The sequence below is a fragment of the Lycorma delicatula genome, chromosome 7 (genome assembly GCF_047948215.1).
Source record: "Lycorma delicatula isolate Av1 chromosome 7, ASM4794821v1, whole genome shotgun sequence".
NCBI classification, from domain to species: domain Eukaryota; kingdom Metazoa; phylum Arthropoda; class Insecta; order Hemiptera; family Fulgoridae; genus Lycorma; species Lycorma delicatula.
In genome coordinates this window covers 66155643-66183220 of record NC_134461.1, presented here as the reverse complement: position 1 = coordinate 66183220, position 27578 = coordinate 66155643, and the positions used below count along the sequence as shown (strand labels likewise).

Sequence of the window (27578 nt, the reverse complement as noted above, 5' to 3'; positions counted from 1 at the left end):
AGATAATGTGTTTACCTCTGACCACTACATAATGCAATAACTTTTGTAACTTTGTAAAAAAATTAAATGCGTGTTACATATATTCTAATCTAACATACAGAATTCATGACGGTCAAGATTTAGCTTATTCTACGATAATGTAATATATAAAGTCTTAATATAAAATAATCTTCTTTACTTAGTTGGTGGTCTTACAGTTAGTTAATCGATGTTAATTGGTCGTATATAAAATTAATCGATGGAAGGTGGTTTAAAAGGTTATTTGGTTTAAAAAATACGTACAATGAAATTTCCATTATTTTTCAGCGAGAATTACTATCACGTTCAAATATATTTTGTAAATTCAATACAGTGTTTTTCATTTCATCATAAACTTACTTCTACAGCAAATTTTTACTGCGTGTAACAATTATCGGAAGGGGAATTTTATAAAGAAGTTTTCATACTGCATTATACAGAGTTCCGATTTTATCTTCTTTGGGTGGTATTGTTTGACATTGTATATGGTGTGGTCTGCATTAGATTTTTGTATTCTTGCATGAACGCCTAGCTAGAAACTCCCCTAATAAACTAACTACCCTTCCAATTTCTCAGTAAGAAATGTCACAAGACCGAAATAGAGGCAGCAATTTATGTCAATATCTTTAAAAGACCGCTTCCTACAAAAGTTCTGTTCTGTTGTAGATTAAGTACGTATGAAAGCCACATATTTTAAAATCCACTTATAGACGCACTGCATTTATTAGATTGATCGTAGACTTAACCAGACAAATATTTTAACAAGCGTGAACTGGCACGCGTTGTTTATGGCGGTGTAAACAACAGTTTTAATGTCAACCATTGAAATTAAACTTGATAGATAGGTGTATGAATATAAAACTTGTTATTCTAAGTTAGGTTAACTTATTTTTTGTGTGATTTTTTTTTTAATTCGCTTTTTAAATAGCGTTTATCCATATGATTTACACTCGTTCTTTAAGACAGCTAAAGTAGTGATTATATTTTAAGTGTTCTAACCCATTATTTTTTTTTCATTCCAACAAAACATTCCTGACGTAATCATTTTAACTGTTGGTATTTAACTACCTTTTTAACTCATAAAAATAACACTAAACCATTACAAGTTTTAAAATAAATAATAAACCATTTTGTATGATTTATTTACTTTTTAACAACTGTTTAGTTAATATACATCTAATTTGATTACAATAAATTAATGTTGCAAAAAAAAAAAAGATGTATAATTTCTTTAATATTTTTAGTCATTTGTTTTGTAATATTTATATTTAAGAGGCAAGTTTTTCGTTTTATTTAGTGAGAAGAATTTAAGAAATATGACAAATGTAAATTAATTGTGTTTTTTATAAATTTACTAACAGACCCGGCAATGGTTCGCTATTGCTAGATTTGAGTATATATATATATATATATATATATATATATAACAAATCTATAGATTAAATGAACAGAATTGATAGTTTGATAAAACATTAACAAAATGAACATTACGTAATTTCACAAAATTTAACCTTTCATTTTCACCTCTTTCCCTTTTCCCCTCTCCTTTCCCCCTTTTCTTTTCCTCGTTTTCATTGTTGTCATATTCCCTTTCCCCAAATTTCCCCTTCTTTCCTCCTTACGTTTCATTCTCTCATTTATCTTTCCCTTATTTCCTTTTACCCTTTTCTCTTTCCCCTTTACTTTTTTCTCCTTTACCCTTTCGAAACCAACCTTTACATTTTTATTTATATAGATATTCTCAAATTAAGTCCGAAAACTTTTTTTCTGATCATTAGAGGCCGTGGGTTTCACAATTTTGTCAGCAGTTGGCATTATGTTCTTATATTCGTCCGTATTTATATATTATGCTTAAGTAAAAATGATACAAATTAATAAGTAAATATAACATAAAAAAAAAAACAGAGTAAAAATATTATTAAAAATACATACATACCTTATCAATTATTTTTAAATTTATAATAAAATATTCGATTATATTATTTATTGTAAAATACATATAATTTTATGAAAAAAAAACAAACGATAATAATATGATTTTTCGTGGTTTTTTTTTTATAACTAACCTTACCAAATCTGTTTTATCCGATTGAAAACGATGTGAAATCAGTTCTCGCTCTCTTATTAACTTATTGAATTTCATGCAATTTGATGATAAACATTGTTGAACAAAAAGCACTGATATCACTCCTGAAAAATATTTTCAGTGTCATAAAGGAGGAAGCCAGATTTAGTATCTTCTACAAAACTGCACTGCAACAAAAAATAATATCATCGTAGTAAGCCATTAATTTACTCCGAAACAGAATGTCAGTAAATTTGTAGAAGTGATATATTTAATATTGAATGACTACTGACAGGGTTGTTGGCGCAGCGCAGTCTAAAAAGTTTTATTGCAGTGCGCTCTCGTAAATATCTGGCGTTCAGCCTTTGAAAATTTTAATAAGATTTAGATGAAAAATACCGTATCAGTATCATGATATTTTCTTCATCAACATTTTCAATCGGTAAATCATTTATAGAGCAAATATAAAACGTGAAGTTATAATTTACACCACCTGAACTTGTCACTATTTTATTATATTATTTCATAAACAGAATCATATCAATTACTGGAAATTATTTTTCATATTTATTAAATTTTATTTTAGTTCATTCTTATGTCCCAACATATCTCAGATTTAAAATACTACTTTATTATACTTAATATATTCAACTAATACTATTACAGAAAAATTTCTTGATTTAGTAACTCAGTACTTAATTAATACCTAAGACTATTTATTAAACGTTGTGATCGAATTTTATATTTAAGTGAGTAGGCACCAAAATTTTTTGGTTTCTACATTATAAAATGTCCAAAAGTAATATTACTGGTCTCAAGTAAATATACAATGCTTTATGGCTTTATGGCAATGTTGTCCTGGCGGTTCTTCCCCGTCTGATCCTCCAAATTTTTGACACAGATTCTTTGCTCCTGAGTGCAGTTTTACACTATGAATTTAAATTTACTAACTCGTTTGTAATATTAACGTTCTCAGTGTCAATAATTTTGTAATACATTCTGAAAACAGTATGTTTACTAACCATAGTAAACTCATTATTTCATAATGAATATTATGAAATAATATTCATTATAATAATAATGAATATTGAGACCTTCTGAAGTATTTACTCTAGTAAATTTTCCAGTTTAATTGATGTACTGGTAAAATCACTAACTTCAATAAAAATAACTTTCTCATAATTTGTATACATCTAATCAACAGGCTCTGAATACGAACATTACAAAACCAATTGTCACTTGAGGAAAAGAATGAAAATTTTATTTTTTAATGAATTGTGAACTGTAGAACGATGTACTTTCAAATTATAAAATTTTTCTTGATTTTTATCCTTAAATGAAAAAATCTCATTATTAGCCGTGTATTAAAAGTAAAAATACATTTCTGTGACTTTTTTTACAAATATTAAAAATGCTACCCGAGAACTGAATTTTACTAATTTTGGATTAGAAAATGGGGCACTTAATCAGTTACTTACATTAAAATTTCTAAATATATTTCATTTTCTTCATGCGATTACCATAATTTCATGAAAAAGACTTATGATTACCATGATTTCAAAAAAAAAAGACATGATAAAGACGAAAACGTAAATAATTGAACATTTCAACTCGAGGCGCCAGATATTTCGAGTAGGTGAACATTGCAATAAAATTCATCCGACTCCCCTAAACCAACGACGCTTCTAATTAATTGTTCAGTATTAAATATATCATTCCTAACAATTTATTGAGATATTCTAATTCGGTGTAAAGTACTGTTATATTGCGACAATATCATTATTATATAATCATATTATATTATCACATCAAAATCATAGCTTTTGTCGCAGTGCAGTTTTGTAAAAGATTTTTGTAAATAAGTCTGACTTCTGCTTTTTCAACATTGGAAATGTTTTTTGAGGAATAGCGTGCTATAATTTAAAACAAATTGTAATTTTCAAGTTATTTCTTATTCTCTTTTTATATTTTGTCCTCTACCTTCTCCTTTGAATCAAACATTTTGTTTTTAATATTTAGAATAAATTGAAAAACATTTTTTTCAAAGTTATTTAAATATTACCTTTACGTAAGTTTTATTTTAAAAAAATTTACATAGTCTGTTTTATAAAAGTTAAACTTTTATTTAAATAAAACAAGCACGACCTGGTTTATGAGATGAACAAAGGAATGATATTTGATGCATAAAATCACTATAATAAAAATAGCTTCGTAAATAGTCTACTTACCGCGAAAGAAGAAAATTGCAATCAGAAAACTTAACTGCAGGCTAAAAAAAACCTCAAAATATTTCCGGTTATTTTAGCAATTTTAAGATGGGTTGTAATAAAAGTAGATGAATGCAAAGAGCTCAATGCAACCCATGTAATGAGGTGTGAGAATAAACGCTAGATGCACAATGTTTTCGAGAGAGATGAGGGTGAATTGAATGTAGTGCTCCTTCTAACTCGGGTGTTATTATTTTTGGTTTAGTATTCATTTTGTATGTGTGTATATTTCTGCTTTTCTTACTCGAGGCAATTTGCAGCAAAATTCCCCTAAACTTTCCCCTATAAGAGATAAGTTCTTATGTTTTTGGTAAGAATAGAACTAATAGTAGACTTGCCGACTTCAATTATTTTGGTTGCTATGTTTTCAATTCATTAAACTAATTTTAACAATGTTTTCAAAAACAATGTACGCTGTTACCTGGTAAACGAACATTTATACTTCAAGTTAAACCTATTAAAATTTTAAACATTTACACAATATAGTTATTGGATTAGAGAGTGTTAGACCTATATTTTTCATTTTATTTTCTACAGAATACTTAAAAAGTTACGAATAAGTAGTATTTTGGTAATATCATAGAAGTAGCGAATTATTGTTTCTGGTATACTTCTAAAAATTTATGTAAATATTTTATTGATTCATTTATATTGTAAATGTTTTTTGACTATAGTCTTTCTGTGATAATAATTTAGTCCTAGTGAGGTCTTCCATTCAGTAAAATTAAATTTAAAATGTTGTGGTCATGTATGATCCAATTAGAGAGAAAATATACTGTAACTTTGTCCCAATTATTTCAATATCTCGTATGCTTCAAGAATTGAGTTTATCTGATTAATGCTTGAAATTTTATGATAATTTTAATTGATTTTGTTTCATTTTTAAATTTATAGCATGGTCCATTTTACGGGTATGACAAATCTTTCCATTTAAATATTTACTTTATCTTCTTATTTTTTTAGATTTCCGAAAGTTCTTCACCGATTGCTTTAAAAGTTTGACACAACGTTGCATTCGAATACGCGCGTGTTTTTACATACCTACCATTATACAGATGTCACAGCTGTGACAGGTAAAAACATGCCTTTTTGAAAAACAGCCCTATCTGTTGGACGTAAAAGCAACATGCATTGTACTGAATATTTTACGATTCCATTTCAGTGTTTCCGATATATGTGTCCGCTATAGACTAAAAAAACTACTGGACCGATTTACGCGCGAGGAAAGAGGGTGAAAGGGAAAAATTGAAAAAGGTTAGAAAAGGGGAAAATGGATAAAATAAAAAGGAGAAAACAGGGAAAAGGGGGGTAAAGAGGAAAGTTAAAGAGAAATAACAGAAAGAGAAACGGGGAAGGAGTTGGAAAGGGGGAAATGGGGGAATGTAAAGGGAATATGGTAAAAATGAAAATGAAAAAATGGGAAAAGGAAAAGGGAAAAAAGAAGAAAGGAAAAAGGGAAAAACGGAAAGGTTTAATTTTGAGAGGTCCCGTAATGTTCATTTTGTTAATGTTTTATCAAACTTTCAATTGTGTTCATTTAATCTATATATTCGTATATACTCATATGCGAAGCATTGCCAGGTCTGCTAGTTGTTATCTTTACAAGAAAACAATCGATTTTTCATCTTCACTGATCAAAAGTATGAAATATAACCCGTCATGAGCAGACAGAATTGTTGGCTGTAAAATGATGTGCCCCTTCATCTTTAATTAAAAAACATTATTTTTTACTGTATCTGGAACTAATTTTAAAAAAAATTCTGTTTTTTTTTGCAACCTCCGGTGTTGTAGAATGGTTTGATACTTGCTGACAAGTGAACTTGTTTGTTTTTTTTAGTTCTTGTTTTTAAAAACTTCTTGTTTTTAAAAAACAAGATTGTTTTTTTTTATTTATTTATTTATTAGATATATAGTTCAATGGAGTACGGTTTAATGAAAACGTTATTGTTGGTTCGGAAACAACTGCAAAATTTTGACTGGAATATCAACAAAAAAAATCTCTGAATACCTCATGGTATTCAGCGAGGTGTATATTTTATACACCTCATATTCCATTATTTTCCTTTCCGCCACGTATCATTATTCTCTTTTCTTATTCACTATAAAATTTAATTTCTCTCTTATCAGTGTATTTGTATCACAGATTATTTCTTTTAACTCATTTTCAGCTCAGAAAATAAGAACATTATGATCAATGATTCTTAACATATTGGTCTTTTATTTTGGATAATTAGCACATAGCTATTAAGCTTTCTTTCAAAATATTATTTCCCCTTATAAATGTTTATTTAAAAGCAGTAAGGAAATTTTTAATAACGAGAAACTTTTCGGTTATTTTTAATAATAAATACGGCTTTCCTTATATCTTCGCGCAACTGTTTCTGTTATTTATTACAAATTACTTTCTTTTTAAATTCAATCGTAGTTTTTCTTAAAATATCATTTATTAACTTTATTTCAATTTCATCGTTCCAAACACTTCATGTGATCATATTTGTTTAAGCCTACTATCCCAAATCAATCTCAAAATTATGATTCTCTTGTTTCCGCACTCTTATTCAACCCACATTGATTTCTATCTAGTACGTCTACAAATTATCCTGTTTAATAATTAAATATTATTTTGAATAAGATTATAAATAATTTGGTGATTTGCCATTGTTGCCTTTATAACAGAGGTGGGAGTGTCTTGTTGCTATGGTAACGCCAATCTCTGTTAAACTATTCATGCAAAGTTATCCAGAGTGGCTTGTTACAAGTATTGGTGTCACCAATACTTTTTAACTATTGATGCAAGGTACAACAAAAGTTGAACAAGAAATAGAGTAGGGTAAAAAAAAAATGATTTTTCATTATTCAAAATAAGAATCTTTCATTGAGGAAAATTTGTTTATAAAAAGTGAATAATTTTGAAACAATATCTAAAATAGATTGCTATGATATAAAAAGTGAATAATTTTGAAACAATATCTAAAATAGATTGCTATGAGAATAGTATCATAACGGCTTAAACGAAACGCTCCTAGTCAAAACTGTCTCTTGGGTACAAAAATAAACAGTTATCTTAATCATCTTCAATAAATTTTAAGCGTGAAAAAAATTAAATACAAGCCGATAATTTACAATGAGTTAAATTTACAAGTAAAAAAATTAATTTGATAAACTGAATTCGAGCCAGGAAAGGTATTATATTTGAATTCAAGTTATAAAATAGTCTGTCTTATTTTAATGAAATATACTTTTTAAATTACACGTTCCATTTATTATCGTAATTCCATTGTTTTGTAGTTTAAAATTTTTTTTTTCTTATACTAAACCTACGATGTATAATCGTTCTTTTGCAAAAATTAAGGAATCGTTCTTTTGTAAATTAAGGAATGAAAACACACACACACACACACACACTCACACATATATATATATATATATATATATATATAATAACTAAGCTTTATTACTTCGTTAGACAAATATAAAAAAATTATTTTTGTGATTTGTTTTGATAAAATCCTACATCTTGGACGAAACGTCGAGGTTTTCTGATTTTGTTTTTGTTTGGTTGTTGACCTAATGAATTGCATTACAAAGTTTTCTATTAATTTGGATAATTTTCTAACTTATTTGATATATATGGTAACGCGTAGGTGTAGATAACATGAGATCATTTTGACACAATTGAAATGTATTTGACACATATTTAACATGTGAATAAATGTGAACTTAACTAAAAACATAAATGCAATGTTTAATTTATGAAATATAAATTTTGAAGGTAAATAAAGGAAGTGATTATTAGTAATTGGTTATCCGGCATTACTTAATTTATGCAGTTTATGCAACCAAAGAATTGCTTCGCAGCTGAAATTGTGTAAAGTAAGTGCCGGGTGTTAAAATAAAATTGAGTGGCACGCTTATTGCCGGCTACAGTACATTAACAGACGTTTCTTACAAAAACGAATTTTTAAATTTCTTGATATATAGATTAATGAAAAAATAGAAGTGAGAGAGAAAGACATACTAATTTATTAAGTTCCTATTTTTACAGGGTAGCTATGACTAAAAGGAATTGAAAAGAGGAAACTAGCTTTAGAATTTTGTCTTCATATGTTTAAGAAGTGAGGTGTTGTACTATAATTCGGATGTCAGTCACTTAAACTACCTAAGTTACGGTCGGTCTGTAAAGAAATAAGATTACTTGTCTTTTCTTAACGCAATCATTCCCTAAGAATTCCATCTTATCGTGAAAAGCGGACAGCAACAATTTTTGAGTCAGTTTGATGATACAAAGGGAACACTTCATGTTTACAAAAAAAGTGTACATTCTTGTCACATACCGTTAAGAGTGACATATACTAAATGTAGCGCATCACATTCTACCACACGTGGTGTTAGTCGTAATTGTACAACAAACCCTTACTCGTCAACGAGTACGACGCGACGCGACGCGAAATAGTGTCACTAAAATAAAAATTATCCACTTTTCTTATATTTATTTTTATTTCAATTATCATTCATTGAATAAAACAATAATGATAATTCCAACCGAAATAAATAACATTATAACCGAAGTTATTATTTTTTTCAAAAAACCGAATTGAAATAAAAAAGGTCATTCGGTGTTTTCAAAAAGTTGTCAATTCCTGTAATACACAAGTTATTACATACAATTTCACACTTATGGGCTAACACACTTATGCCTATAAACAATAAACAAAAGGTTACATTCAACATTTCTTTTCCTACATTTTAGAAAATTATACGTATTGGAAATTTATAACATCGAGGGTGCGGGGAGTTTTTACAAATAGTTTTGCTGAACTATCCGGTGTTCTTCCGGGTACCTATTTCCAGATTCTTACAGACAAAATTAAAAAAACATTCATTCAACTATTTTTTTATTATTGTCCCGAAATTTTTCTTATCCATTCACGGCAAGCGAATAAATAAATAAAATAATTTCACTAAATGGCAGATGAAACTCTTGAGTTTAAGTGAAAAAGCTAAATTCCCAATACAGATTGTTTCAAATTTATTTTGGTAATTTCAAATGTTTTAAAGATGAATCCTGAGCATGTAAATTAGGAACAATTTCACCCAAGAGGATGTGGGTTTAACTTTATACTTTTGTAATTTTTGCTTTGTAAATTGCTTCCTAAAACGAGTAAAAAAATTGAGTGTTAATTTGTAAATTTCTACGTCCGGTTAAAATAAGCTCATTTAGTTTCGGGGTATTCCGACATAGAGAAATACACGGATAGAATTAATGGAATAAAATTACAATGATCCAAAATTGTCTTTCTCGATTATAGTTGCACTTTAGTTATATAATGCTAATTAAATAAAATAATTTAAGCTAATGTTAAATTCAGCAAGCCCTTACAGAACATGATTTAGTCAATGTATCAGAATGTAACGATACGAAAAATTACGTTGTAAAATACTACTTGATTAAAAGCTGTAAAGGTAAGGCTTACCAGAGGTTGTCTGGAGTAATTTATGCGTACAATATTTTTCAGATTAATAAAAGTAATTTTGTTTTATCCTGTAGTTCCTTTTTCAGGGTTTCAAATATAAATCTATTCTGACTTATAACAGAACGTCCTTTTCTTTACTGAAAGGTGTGCAATGCAACCTTTCTCCAATCGTATATGCACTAATAGCACCAACTAGCAATAGTTAAAAGGACCGTTTCTGACAGCGAATATTTCTGTTCCCCTTTGTTAATATATTTAGTCATTGAAAATTATATTCATGTGGAAATTAAACCTGAATCTATGAAAACAATGAAAAAAGAGAAACGATATAAACCATAAAACCTTAGATCTGTATTCCAGTTTTAAAATTGCAGGGTAATAGAACAACTAAAATTATTTATAATTAACAGTGATATTAATTAAATCCAACACAAAGTAAAATTTTAATGTAGAGTAAAATTTTTTATAAAAATGTATTTAATTAATTCCAAACAACACTGCCTGTCAAGTATTATTTTAATCACATTAGTGTGGTTTTTTTCTTATTTATTTTATTAATTTGTAATATAATGGAACCTGTAGTGAGGTAACATTTCATTTAATATTATATATATGTTTACATATATTCCTTCTTAGACACATTTTATTCCAGGTCGAAAACCATAAGAAATCATTAATTCTCCTCCTTAATTAACGTCCTAAAAATTTCAGTACGACCTCATTTCACCGGGATAGCTAAAATCTGAGCAAAATCTTTCACTAGCCGTAACGAAGCATTTTAGGACATATGCTTATATGAACTTTTTCCATTATTTTTACGAGTAGAATAGATTATGAAAGTCCCGGAAGAACTTCGTGATGCACTTTTTATAAGCCACTAAAAAGATACATATTCTTAGTTTTTGGAATTTGGTCACATTTTGGTTTCCGTACAATCTCGTTCGCCTGGAGGAAAATAAAATTTTGATTCTACAGTTTTAACTTCCGCTTATACTTTGATCGTTATAGCGAACCAAACGCTCGTTTTATATTCCAAATTCGCTTATTAGAACAAGCTTTTTACGGTGGTAAAATAAGCTCATTTACGGTGGTATGAAATGTAAGAAAATTTTTCTGTTTCTATTAAAACGCCATATAAAAGCTAAATAATTAAAAAGTTGTATGTAGAATATCTCTTGAATGAACGGTTCTAAAAGTGAAAATAAACAGAAATAAGTCCATATAAACATGGATCCAAGTTACAATTATCAAAAACGTTTTCTCTGATTTCCAACAGTTAAACATAGCCTTGGTGATATTATTCATAGAATTTAAATTAAGAGGTAAATTTGAAAGTCTCATATAGAATTTGATCTAAATAAGTCCGAGAACTGAATCTTTGTTATTTATTATTATTGTAAAACACTGAAAACTAAGCACCGTAAAATAAAATATAAACAACAAATTTTTGTAGAGGATTCTGAGAAAATTTATATCTATGAATACAAATTAATTAAATTGATTAATTCATGATCAGCCCAGAAAAATAACTTATAATTTTAAACCAAAACAAACTTATAATTTTAAACCAAAACAAGAATCACCTCAGTATTAGAAAATATCTAGAAACACAATCATTTAGAATAAATATTTAGAAACTTTTACTAAATTACTACTATTAAAATAGTTGTTCAAAATGTTCACAGCATTCGGCTTGATTTAGAATTCCTTGAATGGCTTATTTTACCGTATTACGATAGTTTATTTATAATTTCCAGTGCGTTGAAAATTGTTAGCAATTCTTTTTTAGTTACTTAATTTCTTTTTTCTTGTATACTAACGATTTCATATGAACATAGAGTTAATAGTCCGTTGACGTCAGGTTAGGTAAATTATATTATATATATATTTATCCGCGCGCGCGCACATAGGTAAATTATATTATATATATATATTTATCCGCGCGCGCGCACACACACACACACACACACCTACGTATCTATGTATCATGCTTAGAATTCTTTGATTAAAAATATACTCTTATAATATAAAATGTGAGGTAAATCTTTTCGTTTCTATTTAAAAAAAGTCGACAATACATTTGTTTCTGATACATGGCTTAAAATATTTTATCGTTTGTTTAATCAATGGTTCTAACTAAAGCGCGCGCGTATACCGCATTTATCATTCGCGCGGGTGAGGCGGTACTAGCGACAACGGTCGGTACTAACTAATCTAATGTAATTTCATTGTTATTTTTTCATTGTTAACAAATGTGCCTAAGAAAAATATAACCTTAATTAGGCGAAATCTCGAGATACTGAAAGTGACCTTGCTCTATAGCCTCACTCCCTTGATCTTTTAAGTTCAAAATTTAATGACATCAATGCCCCATATATAGAAGCAATCTGACCAAGTTTGGTTAAAATCGGTCTTGTAGTTCTGGAGATATAAGGTGATTTAGAAGCCAATCCCGAACACATGTATAGTCGAACATTAAAATTCCGAAAATTTTCATCCGTTTTTTTTTAGTTTTTTGGGTTCCTTAGTTGTCAAAACGTTAAGATCCGGTGAAAACCCCTATTAATAAAGTACCCTATTAATAAAGTACCCTATTAATAAAGTAATTAATATTTTTTATCATTAATATTATTACTATTACAAACATGAGAATCATTGTTACTCGAGCCAGTTACCCGCACATCGCATATCTTCTCTTTTGGCACGCTTAGTATATTGAATGTTATTTCAATAAGTTTAATAATATTTTTTTCAAATTCTTCAATAAGGAAAAATTTAAGTTAAAATTTAAATACTGGTAATTTTATTGCTTGCTGCGAAAATTAAGTAACAAATCTGCTAGATTTTCTAATCAATTTATTTTTTATTAAATTCTTTTTTTATCAAGTTTTTCTACTACGTTGATAATTTTAACTTGTAAATGTTTAAATAGGAGTATTATCTAGAATTCTAAAATGTTTTTCTTATGTTCACACAGATATAGACTATATAATTAAAGATGCAATATTTATTATGCAAATTGCATGTATATTTTAAAATAAAATAAATTGTAAATGTATATTTTTTATAATAAACAATTCAATTTAAATTACATATATTACATATAAATATAATACATATAAATATAATACATATAAATATAATACATATAAATATTACATTTATATAATACATTTATATTACATATAAATATTTAAATTACATATATTGTATACTATCTGTATTATATTACATAGGGAAAGAAATACAATAGTAGAATTGCATCGGATGTACGTTTACATGTTTATATAGAAGTAACATCTTTGTAACAGTTAAACAAGTTTGTTATTATAAAAGTAATATTACTTTGTTACTACTGGTAAGTGTTATAAAAAATTTTACTGTGTAAATAAATAAAACACGAAATGAGAATACAAACATATTGTGAAAATATAAAATACTGTTTTCTATATATTCTATATATAAATATATAATAAACATATAACATATGTGAATAATAGTTTCGTAATATGTATACATATGAAATAAACTGTTGATATTTCCAGTTATAAGAAAAATTAGATAATCTACTTGGATTGGGGGAGAGGTCTCTAGTGGGAACGTTACTATAGGTAGCTTATTCTCCCAGCTGCGACTGTTAATTCTAATAAATAAAATAAGTACTTCAATAATGTTCCCGTTGAACACAACACATGCAAATTACATTGATCTATATGTATAGAGATGAATTGCGTCATCAGCAGTTAATAATAGTAATAATATACAATGTTACTATAACTATTGAACTGTTCCCTTCTAGTACAAATACATATGTATAAATATAGGTTATATTTTCCATTTTTTGGTAAAATAATCCTAGTTTGAATTCAAAGACCGGTTGAGTTATTGAATCAAATATTCTATTGTTGTTTGTATCGTTAATCCCCTTCATAAACCATCACTCCATTTCCTTACATAACTGATTTCCTGTCATAACTTATTTTACTTTACTATATATAATAATTAGTCTAAAAAAATTAATTTTCTCACTTTCTGTACATTTATTCATTTTCTATATTTTTAGCCCTTCCGCAAAGAGCTTTGATCCAGCAGGACGTATATGTGATGTATAGATTAATAGAAAAAATTAAATATAAAAAAGGCATATCTTATTTATCATCTTTGTCATTAATATAAAAATCTCTTTAAACTACTATTTCTTTATTTATATTTTCACGTGAACCATTCAAATATATATAAAAAGCGCTAACTGCAAGAAAAGAGAAATGTAAATAAAACAGTAAGTATAAAAATTTTAAAAATAAATAAAAGTTGCGTATTACTGTACACAACTTCTAATTTTACGTAAATCTTCGTTATTATTTACAGTTTTACTTTCCTGGCATCATGTCTACAGATCTATGCTGCAAGAAGGAAAGTGCGGTAATCAGCCAAAAAATGAGGTATGGTTTTTGTCGCATTTCTCGACGTTTAATAACCTAAGGATGACCCAGGGAGCCCCAAAAAAGTAGGGAATACGCTGCAGAAAGGAAAATCAATCAAGGACGGGTAATAAATAAAAAAAGTGGGGAATATCAATCAAGGAAAGTTAATCAATAAAAAAATGGGGTATGGTTTTTTTTCATTTCTTGACGTCATGACCCAGGGACGCCAAAATGTGGGAGTAATGTTCGTACGTATATATGTACGTGTATTTTTTTCTCTCTTCATCAAGTTAAAAAAATTTCTTGGAATATGATTTTGGGAGTGGGTAGTTTATTTTTTAAATTTTCATGTATTAATTTTTCTACTATATAACAACAAAAAATGAATGCAGGGAACTATAACAACTTTGTTTTCAGCTTTTGTTTTTTTTTTAATAATTTCTTTGAGAATATTTATTATTTTGAAAAATAACAGTAGCAATATTTCACGATTTTGTTGCATTCTATTCATTACGATAGTACACAAATTTATGAGCAATGTTTGGAATTTGATATGAATTAATTTAAACTATTCCATTAACTCGCCGAGTTTGAATTTGGTGGGTGAATTTAAAGTAATCATATTGTAAGAAAACCGGTATAACGGATTCCTGCCAATTCAGAAGAAAATAGGGAAAAATAATAATGGTAGGAATCCTACCATATAGAAGGGGCTAAAATAAACCCTTTTAGTAAAGGTTACAGGTCTGTTTAACAATCGTCTTTTGTAATACTGCCCGCTGAAGTAAAAAAATATTTGTACCGTGAGAAAAGTTACCGGACTAGGTTAAGGAATTCATGGGAACGAAAGGAGTCGGTCGATCATTCTGACGCTTCGAGTTGGGCCCGGCCCGGCAGGTAAAGAGGATTAGGAGTATAAATACTACGAGGAAGACTGAAGACAAATTAAATTCAGTTTTGCAAACAAATTCAATTTTGCGAACCAGTCTAGCGAGACGTTTCAACATCAGTTCAACAAGGATAGGCTGCTGTGTGATTCTGCGAGACGTCAGTCAGCGAGAGCATTCTGCAAGGAGAACAGTGAAGGAGAGAAATTTTAGTGTGAATTAAGTTCGGTACGATTAAGGTGACATCTCGAGTAATTTTAGTAATCGGTTCGGTGAGTTACCGAACTATAAGTGAAAGAAATGTACTAAATTTTATTCATAAATGGTAGTTTTATTTGTGAACAGCAAAGGTATTTTCAGTAAACTTTATACTTGTCTTATCTATTTTAATCAAATTTATATCTATTTTATATTTAATATTTAATATCTATTTTGATCACTCTAATCAATTTTTTATTAATACAAAACTATGTGACTAGCTTTTCTATTCTATTACAATAAAAATCAGAATAATAGACAATATTGGTAATAGTAAACAATAATACTATTACATGTCAATAACAACAAATAATCATAAGTTTCAGTAGTAATAATAAATAGAGATTACAAACAAAACAGAATTTTAAATAGTCAGGATTTATTTACAGGTAGATAAATAGAATCTACCTGTAAATAAATCCTGACTATTTAAAATTCTGTTTTGTTTGTAATCTCTATTTATTATTACTACTGAAACTTATGATTATTTGTTGTTATTGACATGTAATAGTATTATTGTTTACTATTACCAATATTGTCTATTATTCTGATTTTTATTGTAGTTGTGATTACTATGATTATTATATGTTTATTTACTATTTTTCATTAATTTTTTTATTATTGTCGTTTATTATTATTATTATCGCCTTTGTTATTATCATTAATCTGTCGTGTTTTACTTATGTTTTTAAACCAATAAACTGTAATTATATAAACATTCTAAATGTCAAAATATCAATCCTAATTTAGCCGCGAACACGCGACAATATTATAATTATACTGATAAGACAAAAAAAAAAATTAATGTTTCTCTAAGTGCAATACCATTTCTTGAATTGCTGCTTTTTTCCGTACATTATATTCCGTACATCACCCTTAATTTTAAATAAATTACGCTTCAAAAAAAGTTAAGGAAAAGTATAGTTAAAATCTGTAAAATTTCTAATTTTGCATGGCCATACCTGTTCGAATGATTTCGATCCCGAATTAATGTCCAACAGTAATCGGCTTTAACGAAGTCCAAGCTGCACTTTCTATATTATTTAACATTGAGTTAAATACTGACCAACTCTCTTATTTGAAGACCAACAAATAATCCTTTAAATTTTCCTTCATTTACGTTCACATATTTCTGCCTAATGTACAAAAATCTGGGACTATCCTTCATTGCTTTTACAAATTTTTTAATTAGTCCTAACTTGATATGGAGAGGGGGTAAAAATATTTTTTTGGGTTCAACTAAGGGCTCATGAATAATATTTTTTACATTAGGAATTAAGTTGTTTCGTTTCCTTCACTCTTTGGTAACAATGTTTATTCCTAGCTCGGCTGTCCCATTCGCAAAGAGAACACATGTACGTAGTATAGCCTTCTGCATGCCTAACAAAATAACTATAACTTTCAAATCACCACATATGTTCCAGCTATGTTTATTGTAATTTATTTTTTCAACAACGTCTTTCATCACATCGTATGTCTCTTTCAACTAATATCACAAGCGATTGGTATCGAAGGATATTTGTTACCGTTGTGTAGTAGAACCACTTTTAAACTGCACCTGGAAGAATCTATGAAAAGGTGCCAGTGCTCAGGTTGAACTTGTCAAGCTCATAAATATCTGTGCAATAAATCAAATTATTTTCATCATTAGAGTACTCAGAAAGTTCTTGTCGGCTTTGAAAGCCCTACATTTTTGTATTTTTTCGAAGTAAATTCCAACCTTGCAGTCTTGATCCTAACAGTTCAGCTTGATTTTTTGATAAATTTAAATTCCTAACCAAATCTTTTAATTCACCTTGTGATATAAGATGTGGCTTATTGGAAGATAACTCAGAATCAAAATCATTTTCTTCTTCAGTACTTCCTGATTCTTCATCGCTACTTTTGAAACATACAATCACAGGTGGCTCAGGAACTACAATAATTTCACTGTGAGGTATAGTCCTGATTTCAGATTGCAATGAAGTATATTTTACTGTATATTTAGATTTTTTAGAAATTCTAGACACACTTGATCCTTTGGTTTATGCCAAACCTTAGGTTTTCAGGCATTATGACACAGCACTCTTAAACAATAACTCTTAATACAAACTGTGTTTTTAGCTACGTGTTTTTAGCTGTGTTTTTAGCTACGTGTTTTGAACTGCACAGACATGATTAATTTTGGCCATGAAGGCTCACTTTTCAGTATTAGATATGATGTCATAATATGTGACTATGATGTGATTTAATTCTTTGCCTAGTATTTTTTTATTTATAGCTTACAAATTATGTTAAAAAAGTTAAACAATAAAACGTGAACTAACTATACTTTGAAAAATGAAAAAAATCCTTTAATTAAAATTTAAAACATTTTCAAAAATGGTGGGTGATAGAAAGATTCTGATTTCATATTCGTTTTCCTTAATCAAAAAACAGATTAACAAAATTATTATCAGTATTATCAAGGATGCAGGTATATGTTCTATACCCACCCTTTTTTAGAGTTTAATGAATTTAGCCAGTTTGAATTTGACTGAACTTTTAAAACAAGGATACAGAAATTTGTTTTATACCCGCATTTACAGAGTTTTACTAAGTTCAATTCAAATGGCTGAATATTTTCATTTTCATAATTTTTATATAACTAAGCTTCTTTTTTTACATAAGGATACTACTAAAGTGGTAATTCTAACCAGCAGTATTTAAGATTTGGTAAACCTCAATTCGTAAATATATACGGAAATGAACATTTGTACAAAATCATACATGTTAATTATATAAATTATGAATGGTAAATAAAAATTTCAAAACATTATATTGATGAAATAAAAAAGGAATAAATTGAACAATTCTAATGGATAAATCTACTTTTCTCGTCAAATCAAGGGATGGTGGATAGCAAGATCATCCATCAAAGGTTTTCACTCGAAAGCCAGTTGTTTGATTTGGTAATATATATGGCACCCTTTGATATTGATCAAGAACGCTCTTCCTAGTTGACCACTTCCTCTCTTCCACTGATTCTTCCGTTGCCGGGACTCCGCAGCTCTCGGCAACACTGGCCGCTCGCTCCATCTGCAGTTGCGGAGCTAACTATTTCTTAAAAAATTTCTCAAAATATTAATTATTTATTCTTTAAGTAATTGTACACACACGCGCGCGCGCACACACACTTAATATAACGCTGTTCCCACGCCAACCCGCAACTGCAGATTCCGCCGAGCCCGTCGCGCTACCCCGGTGCGTTGCGTTCGTGCCACGTTCGGCCGTCAGGGGCTGGATCTTTGGAAAAGATCTGAACAAGTAACCGGACAGATTATTTTTGTTCCCGCCAAGACAAACCATTATTTTTAGTATTGTGATGGATAAGGCCGAATGATGAAACGAACGACCAACCCGTTTCTTGAGCCCTTTTATAAAAGTGTGGATTTCTTGTATTTATGTTTGAACTTTTCGTTTTTTGTTACCTTATTAATCTAGAAAATTCGTCGAAACACCAACCGCACTTTGAAGGTTTTTCCAACTTTACCATTGTCCTAATTTTTCTGAGTCTTATGTCTTCACAAACAAAGCTTTTTAATAAGCGCTTTTGTGTTAAGAGTAATATAGGACTGGATGTGAATAGACATTTCATATTATAAAAGGCGTTTTTGGTCTGAGTGATCTGACGGCAAACATCTCTTTTACATTTTTTATCTCACAAAGTGAGTTAGCAGTTTAAGTTTTGAAAGTAGAAGTTCTAATCTACTACTGTCAATTAATTAAAATATTTTGCTATTTAACTCTAACTACAGAGTATATATATTTTATACACAGTATTATATTTTTTTCTAGTAATTTTTTTAAAGACCTTTTTAAATGTTTTATTAGAATTTAAAATTATGGCCTCATTATCATAATAAAGAAGACATAATCAATTAAGCGACAACATAATTAAGGTGAAGTTTTTGTAATATTTTATTTGGTAATTATTCAAATGAGGATTAATTATACATCTTTTCATTATGAAATTGACATTAATGGATTTAATAAGTAGCGGTATTAAAATTTAAAGTTCATATTAATGAAATCTTGTTTTTTAAACTTTATTTTTTTTTAGTCGATAGTTTGCTTTAACTAAAGTTCAATAACCTTCACTAAATACAATCCTATTAATTTTTTATTATTCTTGTTTATTTTCTTCTGGTTTTAAATTAATGGGGACGATATATCTAACATATAAAGGTTGTAGAATTAATAAATTTCCTTTCATTTCAACGTGAATGATAACAATGCTAACTGAAATGAAGAAGAGTTATGAACACAGAATAACATTAGTTGATAAAGACCTTCTATAAATGAATAATTGTTAAGATGTAAATGGGGATAAGATAATGAAGTGCTGATAATGTTTAATGATAAGGTTTAAGAAGGAAAGGGGTAGTCAGTCAGTCGTGTGTTCAATAAGAAGCGCAGCAGTTGTGGCGGTCTAACATCAATCATGTAGAGTCTGCCATGCCACCACGCTCCGGCTAAATGATCCAGTTCCACTCGCGCCCGCCAGAGATCGTCATCAAAGAGAGGGATAATTAATGATCTCTCAGTTTAATAAATAACTCTTATCATTCAATTTGAGATTTGTTAAATTACACTACTCGTATAACTGTACATATACCACTGCCTCTGTTACTTCATTATTACTGAATTTAATTTTCATTATCATTAATATGAGAGAGAGAAAGATCGAGATGGGGGAGTTTTTATGTTCTTTATAACCGTGCGCGCGTTTATGCTTCCCTGTATTTTACAATAATTTATCTATACTCGAGTACAAGAATTCATTTGTAATTTTTTTTAAATTATTTACTCGCTATTCCTTTCTGTTCTTTGTAATTTTTTAATTTAAAAATATTTACTACGTAATATGAACTTATCTTTTTCTGATTTTTTTCTTTCTTTATAGGTTCTACAGTCTGCAAAACATTTCATTACAAAATCAACTTAACCTGAATGATTTATCGACCTAATTCTTTTTAATTAGATTCTGTTATCAGCTTTTCTCTTACCCAATTTGCTTTAAAGTAAATTTCTTCATCCTTCTTTATTTTATCAACCTAATTGGTTTTAAAATTTTTTTTATTATATTAAATGTCAACGAGCATCTCTAATCTTTTTCTTTTTTGTTTCTCAATCTCTGCCATAAAGAGCTATAATTTTGACTATAATTTCTAGCTATAATTTCTAGCTATTTCTAGCTATAATTTCTTTTTACTTCCTTGTTCAATGTTATTTATACAGAAACTATTTTTTCTTAAGTATTGTTTCTTGTGCTCTAAAAACTATCCTTAAAGTTTGTTCCAGGGAATATTCTACTCTAAACTTTACCTAAATTTTTAATCAAGCTTAATTTTATTTCACATCAGTGAGAACTTCTCTCAATTTCAAAATGACCAGCTTGGTAGAGACAAACAACATTGTATAACAATGAATAAAAGTAGTAATAGAAACCCTTTGTGGTTTTATTCTGTATTACCCATATATATCTACTAGCGTGGAAACTAAGAGAGGTACGTGTAAACTACAATAATAATAATCATACCCAAGAGCGCAAACTAACAAGGCTAATATTATGGACAGTAGAGGGTACTTCGTGGTCAGCAGCCGCAGGAGGTGTACTTGCGTCACGTACTGGTCAATCTCCAACCCCTTGTTAAGAGAAAAATACGAAGGAGATATCCAGAAATAGTACAATAAAAACATTCTTAGTGAGAAATGATGCTTTGAAGATATGGGTACTTCATCACGTTCATCTAGGGGTTCATCCCTTTTTTTCATTGAGTAGAAAATTAAATGAAAATTTTACTACTTTTATAACAGGAAAAATGCAACATATTTATTATTTATTCCTGTTATCTGAAAATCGCTCTATTTTATTTCACTCTCTAAAACAAATCTGGACATATTATTCTTTTAAGATTTCCTTAGTACTTCATCAGTGGTATTAATTTTATAAATATAAAGAAAGAATTACAATAAAGATAATAGGACTGATTAAACATAATGGACATCTACAAAAAAAAAGAAAGAAAAAATGCGCATTTGACTGATAAATAGTAGTAGAGGAATTAATTAAAAATGCAAAAAAAAATAAATGCAAAAAAGCTTAAAAAATATATAATAAAATTAAATTAATAAACAATAACTGAACACTAAGGAACCCTTTTCTTTACATTTTTCAAGTTTTGAATTTGTTAGATTTATTTTTAATTAATTCAGTCATATTAGTTATGTATTTCTTTTGTAAACAGTACTTTTTTTAAGCATTTTGCCTTTCCTATTTTAATTTTGATTAATGTCCCTAAATTTATTTTTTTATTACCTTTTTTTTTCATAAATTTTTTTCCTTTACACAATAATTACTATTTTTTGATATTTTTTAATGATATATTTCTTTCATATTATTAATCTTTAATTATAAAGTATGTTTGAATTGCAGATAAGTTAAAAACTATCAATCTGTACTTTTTTAATTTCTTGGCATCATAAGTCTAGAGCTGTGCTGAAAGAAAAAAAGTATAGTAATCAACCAGTCACAAAATGGGGTATGTTTTTTATGCATTTCTCGACTTGTAAGTGCGTTGGTGTGTTTGAAGCTTAATAAACTTTTGATTGAATAAACCGATTTTAATTAAAATTAAATTTTGTAGAGACTTGTGCGGAGCAATTTATTGATAAAATTGTGAGGTTAATATCTGCAGGGGATTGGGTAGATAGATTTTTTTTGGGAACAAATTTTCTCAAAATTTTGCGAACAAAATCCCACTTTATAATAAGCTTAGTACATGCGTACATGCTTCCCCTTAGAACATTTTCCCCCCAGTCCAAAAAATCGAGAAAACCTATGGTTTTATTTATTACATATTTTTAACCGAATATACTTTTATGTCCTCCTGGAATAGGTGACACAAAAAAAATACTTTGGAGGCAATACTAGAGGTAGGGGAGCCGATAAAAGTTTAAAAATATTGATTGTTATTAAGTTTTTTAAAGGTTTTTTGGTTTAATTTTATGGATCATTATTTTTTCCACTATATAAGATTAAATAACCAGTGCTAGGACAATATTAAATATCTTAAAATGTCTAATATATATATCTTCAAATATCTAACAACACTGATTTTATATTACGGAAGAAGAAAATATCTTTGGTTTCTGATTGTTGAATTAACTAATAGAGATAACAAAAACCTCTTCATTACAATATAGAAAAATACAATTAATAATTTTGTTTCTAAATTTTCATGCGCTTAAATTTAGTAATTTAATTGAGCACAGAATAAAAGTTTGATATTTTACTAAATAAAAGTAAAAATTAAAAAAATAGAATTTGCCAAAATTAATGTTAATATTTTTTAATAATTTTTCCCGAAAATTTACAGTGATGACATTTAATTTATTTGAAATGACCTATTCAAATTTTATATTTATAGGATATTTATTTATTTAGTTTTTATATTTATTGTTGGTTTATTTTTTAGGATTTATTTAAATTATTTTTATTAATATTTTTAGTTCATTTTTTACAAGAAAAGAATTTGTGTGTGTGTGTGTGTGTGTGTGTGTGTGTGTGTGTGTGTGTGTGTGTGTGTGTGTGTGAAATTCCCTTTAAATTTTTTGACATTTGTTTGATGAGTTTCAAGAAATAATGATATGAATCTGTCTAAATTGCGCCAGAAAACCATTTTTATTAGGACATTTAAAACCATTTTAAATTGGTATAAATATAATGGAAATATTGATCCCCTTGGAATAGTCAACTAAGTGGTCACCACCTATCTTAAACATAATATTTTCTGCTTTTAATAAAAAAATTTAAAACCATTTTAAATTGGTATAAATATAATGGAAATATTGATCCTCTTGGAATAGTCAACTAAGTGGTCACCACCTATCTTAAACATAATATTTTCTGCTTTTAATAAAGAAATTAAAGTCTAAAGTCATTACAGAATGTATCATCCTTCATTACATTACTATAAAATCCAATGTCAAACAACTAAGGCAACAGAAAAATTAAAATACCTTCATTACCTTTGAAGAAAATATTATTTTTTGATTTATAAAATCTTCCACTAATTATTAGTAATATTATTCCACTAATTATGTAGTAAAATTTACAATAAGGTCACCTGTAGGACTTCCTCTATAAAATAAAATAATTATAATAAAAATCGGTTCAATTGATGAAGGATAAATAAGAATGAACATAAATAATAAATATATAAATTAAAAGGATTTACACATTTAATTATGAAGAATCTCCTATTTTTAAATTCAGTTGAATTTCTTTCATTAAATTTTTTCAGTTTCAAATTTTTTCAATTTAGTTTCATTTTTTCTTTCATTAAACACTGGCCATGCAATTTGAGGTTGAAAACAAATTTTTTTTCATTAACTTTTTGCTTTTTTTGGGTATAGCATTATCAGAGATTTGCTAATTGAATTGTGTATTCTTGTAGTTGTGTAATAATTTATTACTTCTTATTGAAGCATGTGATTTTGTTCGAAGGAAATTCGTATAGTTCGTTTGATCTATTCATATATAATTTTTGTCATTCAAATTTTTTATTGTCGTAAATAAATAAAGAAGATTAAAGCAATTCAATGAATTTTATTTTGTTGCTAAGCTATTGTAATATAAGATATTATAAGATAAATATAAATTTTAATTGTTTGTCGTTAAATGTCACGTAAAATAACAAGTAAGATTATAAAAGAAACACGTTCTTTTGTAATCTATAGTTGCTGCTGCATTATGAATATCGCAAAATATATTTTGCACGGTTGCCTACCTTGTCCATCATATATGCAAATGTTTATTATTATTGCAAATCTCACATGTTGTAAAAAAAAAAGAAAACTGGCTTTTTTATTATTTATACGCTCTACAAATCTAATCAATTGTAAAAATGTCATATGAGGTTTAATAAGAACAATTAAAATTGACAAGTTAAGAAGGGATTTTTTTTGTAGATGAAATGTTGTTACGTGTTATACCACAAACAAGTTAAAATATGAATTCTTTTTCATATGTAGGAGTTATCCAAATAAATAAACATGTAATACCGCATATCAGATATAAGTTTGTGTTGGAATAATAATAATGATAGTAATAATAATAATAATGGCGAAACGCCTATTATCGAGATTCTTAAGCCTTGGTCATTAATCATGGTTGTCACCTTATAGGATGTCGCAACGATATATTGTGAGATCGTTGACCCGTTCCTAATGACAGCCCTTTAAGAACCCGCATCCCTAACCGACGGGGGGTAAGTCCTATCTAACACCTTATATGCATAGGTTTGCATACAATTATATACATATATATATATTTACTATAACCATATAGGACACTCGATATTTACTTGAATAAAGCGGCCACAACAGCTGAAAGCCTCCCAAGAATGAACATATTATTATTTCTATGGAAGGTTCAACATAAATCATCAAGCTCTCTCTCCTTATCCTTCTTCCTTACCCTGTAATCATCCCCCGTACTCTTTACTCACTCACCTCTCTTACTCTTATTTACCCTCTAGGCGTTAATGGATAGAGATAGAAGTGTTTCAAAAACCCCCTCCTGCTGATATTCTTTCATCTACTAGTATATAAATTCTAAAATATACATCGTGCCTAACATTTCAACTGCTTTCTTATTTTTCTTATTATTTTTATCGTTACTGTAACTGTTGAAAATTAGTTAAAATTTTTCTCAGGTGTGGTTGTAATAAAATTGCAATACAATAATGAGAAAAAAATATTATTGACCGGATGGGAAGATGATTTAACGGTCATTTTTTGAATATATTTTGGGAAAAATTTCCGGCAACGTGTTACGAATAAAACTTTTTATTCGTAACTTTTTTTGCGTTTTTTTTTCTATTTTATGTTTCTTTTGGTTTAATTACTGTTATTCTTTTTTTTATATAATTAAGGATCTGTACAAATCTGATGTGGACGCAGCATCATTTCCTTGAACTCCTATTGAAATATATTAAATTAAACAAAGATAAAAAAAAATGAGATGAAGTCTGATTCGAACGGATGTACTTTCCCTTTGTAAAAACCAAATATTTGTCTATAACTCTAAAGTCAATGAAAATAAGTACCACTTATGATACATCGTTGAAAAACTGTCAATGAGAGCTTATTACTGCAGTTATTCCTGATGTTTCAGAGTAGGTTAGCAGAACGCATGGGGAGGTGGAATTCTGGACGGCTCAGTGGCTGTCGGGTCACGGGTCGTTTGGGGCCTACCTCCGTAAATTGTAAGAAGACAGACGGATAGCTGCCAACACTGCGGTGCGGTGGATTCCGTAAGACATACATTTTTTGACTGCCCAAGTTGGCTGGAGGAGAAACCTCAGGAAGATTTGGACTCACCGGAGGGTGTCATGCAGTTGATGCTATTCTTCCGGTGAGGGCTGGATTATATGTGTTCAATGGTTCCGAGGAGTACTTGGGCAAAAATTAGTTGAAGAACACGTGGAGGACAATGAAGATGTCAGGTGGGGGCGGTGATGGGGCGCCAGCACTTGGGGGTGGATGGCGGGACTGCCCTTGCATTGTCATCTCGTCATCTCGATGGCTTCCGGCGGACGCGGCCTTGCCGTCTGGGGGTCGGCATCACTAGAGTTATGTATAGTTTTTATATATATATATTTGTAAATAGAGTGTGAATGAGAGGTGTAAATATTTGTATGACTGTGAGATGTGGCCGTGACGCACGTGGTGCTGAGGTTATGCTATCGGTGGCAATTCCAGCATCACGTTGCGTGAGGGAGTCCCAATGCAGAAGGCGGTCGGTGAACCCCACACACCGACACCCCACACACCGACACCCCACACCCCACACACCCTGGGCGTTTGGTTGAGGCAAATCTTTCCACTTCCGGCGTGAAACAAAAAAAATTACTGCAGTTATGATAAAGTCCAAAAAATTTGGATTTTGGGCTTTTTTTTGACAATTTTGGTCCAGTCGATTGGAATCAAAAGGGGTGGTGCAAAACTAGATGTTACAACAGTTCTAAATCCAAAATTTCAACATCCTACGGCTAATCGTTTTTGAGTTATGCGAGATACATATGTACACACATACGTACATATGTCACGCCGAAACTAGTCGCGATCACAATACTTCCTTTACTTCGTATAAGCAAGTAAATATTAATTTAGAATTAGGAAAAAGAGGTAAAACTGACTTAATAATTTATTTACATGTTATTATTTTGATATAGTAATCTTATACATTTGGGATTTTTATGTTTTTAAAAATATTTTTTTTATTGATATGTATTTTTTTTTGCTAAAAACCAAACAAGAATTGTCAAATGTTAATAATGATTATTAATCTTAAATATAAAAATATTTTATGAAATAAATTTTCAGTGTAAGTGCCTAGAAAGTACATATCTAAGAAAACCCACGGAGCTTCATCATAATAAAAATATTGATAATAGAAGTTCAGAATTCTCTTCTATCCTTCATGTCGTGAGGTGACGTTACATAGTTTCTAGTCCACATACTGATTAGATTTTGTGATTCGTGAAATGAAAAACTGGAATAACTTAATTTCCTAAGCGATAAAGTAGTAAAATATAATTCACAAATCATTGATATGTTTTAGTTCTAGCTTATGTAGATTAGAATCATTTTTCGTGGTTGTGTTATTCATTCTGTTTACGTACAATTTTTCACTATTTTAAAAGAACAAACGTGGCTTTTTTCTGATGCATGGCGTACACACACATTTTTTTAAATGATTTATCATGTTACTTTACCGTATTTCATTTGCGCGGGTGTGGCGGTAATAGCGGCCACTTAAAATATTTTTTTAAACTTTAAATATTATTCATTTATTTAATTGTACCGATCTTATAGCAGACGACTATTGCAGCTGTACATCAGTGCTACACTAGCGCTCCTTGTGGTGAGAGGGGGTACTAATGACGCAGTATATCCACTTAGCCACTAGTTTATTTAGAGCATCTTTTGGAATGGGAATGTGGTTTTGCAAATTATTTTGAAATATTATTTTTTAATTGTTAACTAATGTGCCTAAGAAAAATAGGCGAAATCTCGAGATACTGAAGGTGACCTTGCTCTACAGCCTCACTCCCTAGGCCTTTTAAGTTAATCTAATAGCCATATATAGAAGTAAT

At 29.0% G+C, this 27578-nt stretch overlaps 1 long non-coding RNA gene across 1 annotated transcript in view; it reads left to right on the top strand.

Moving 5' to 3' along the window:
- Positions 1-14012, top strand: part of LOC142328166 (uncharacterized) — a 68888-nt gene extending 54876 nt beyond the window's left edge. The window contains exon 3 of the long non-coding RNA XR_012757208.1: positions 13888-14012. This is a non-coding gene — a long non-coding RNA (uncharacterized LOC142328166). The remainder of the gene's footprint in view (positions 1-13887) is intronic.
- The last annotated feature ends 13566 nt before the right edge of the window (positions 14013-27578 follow it).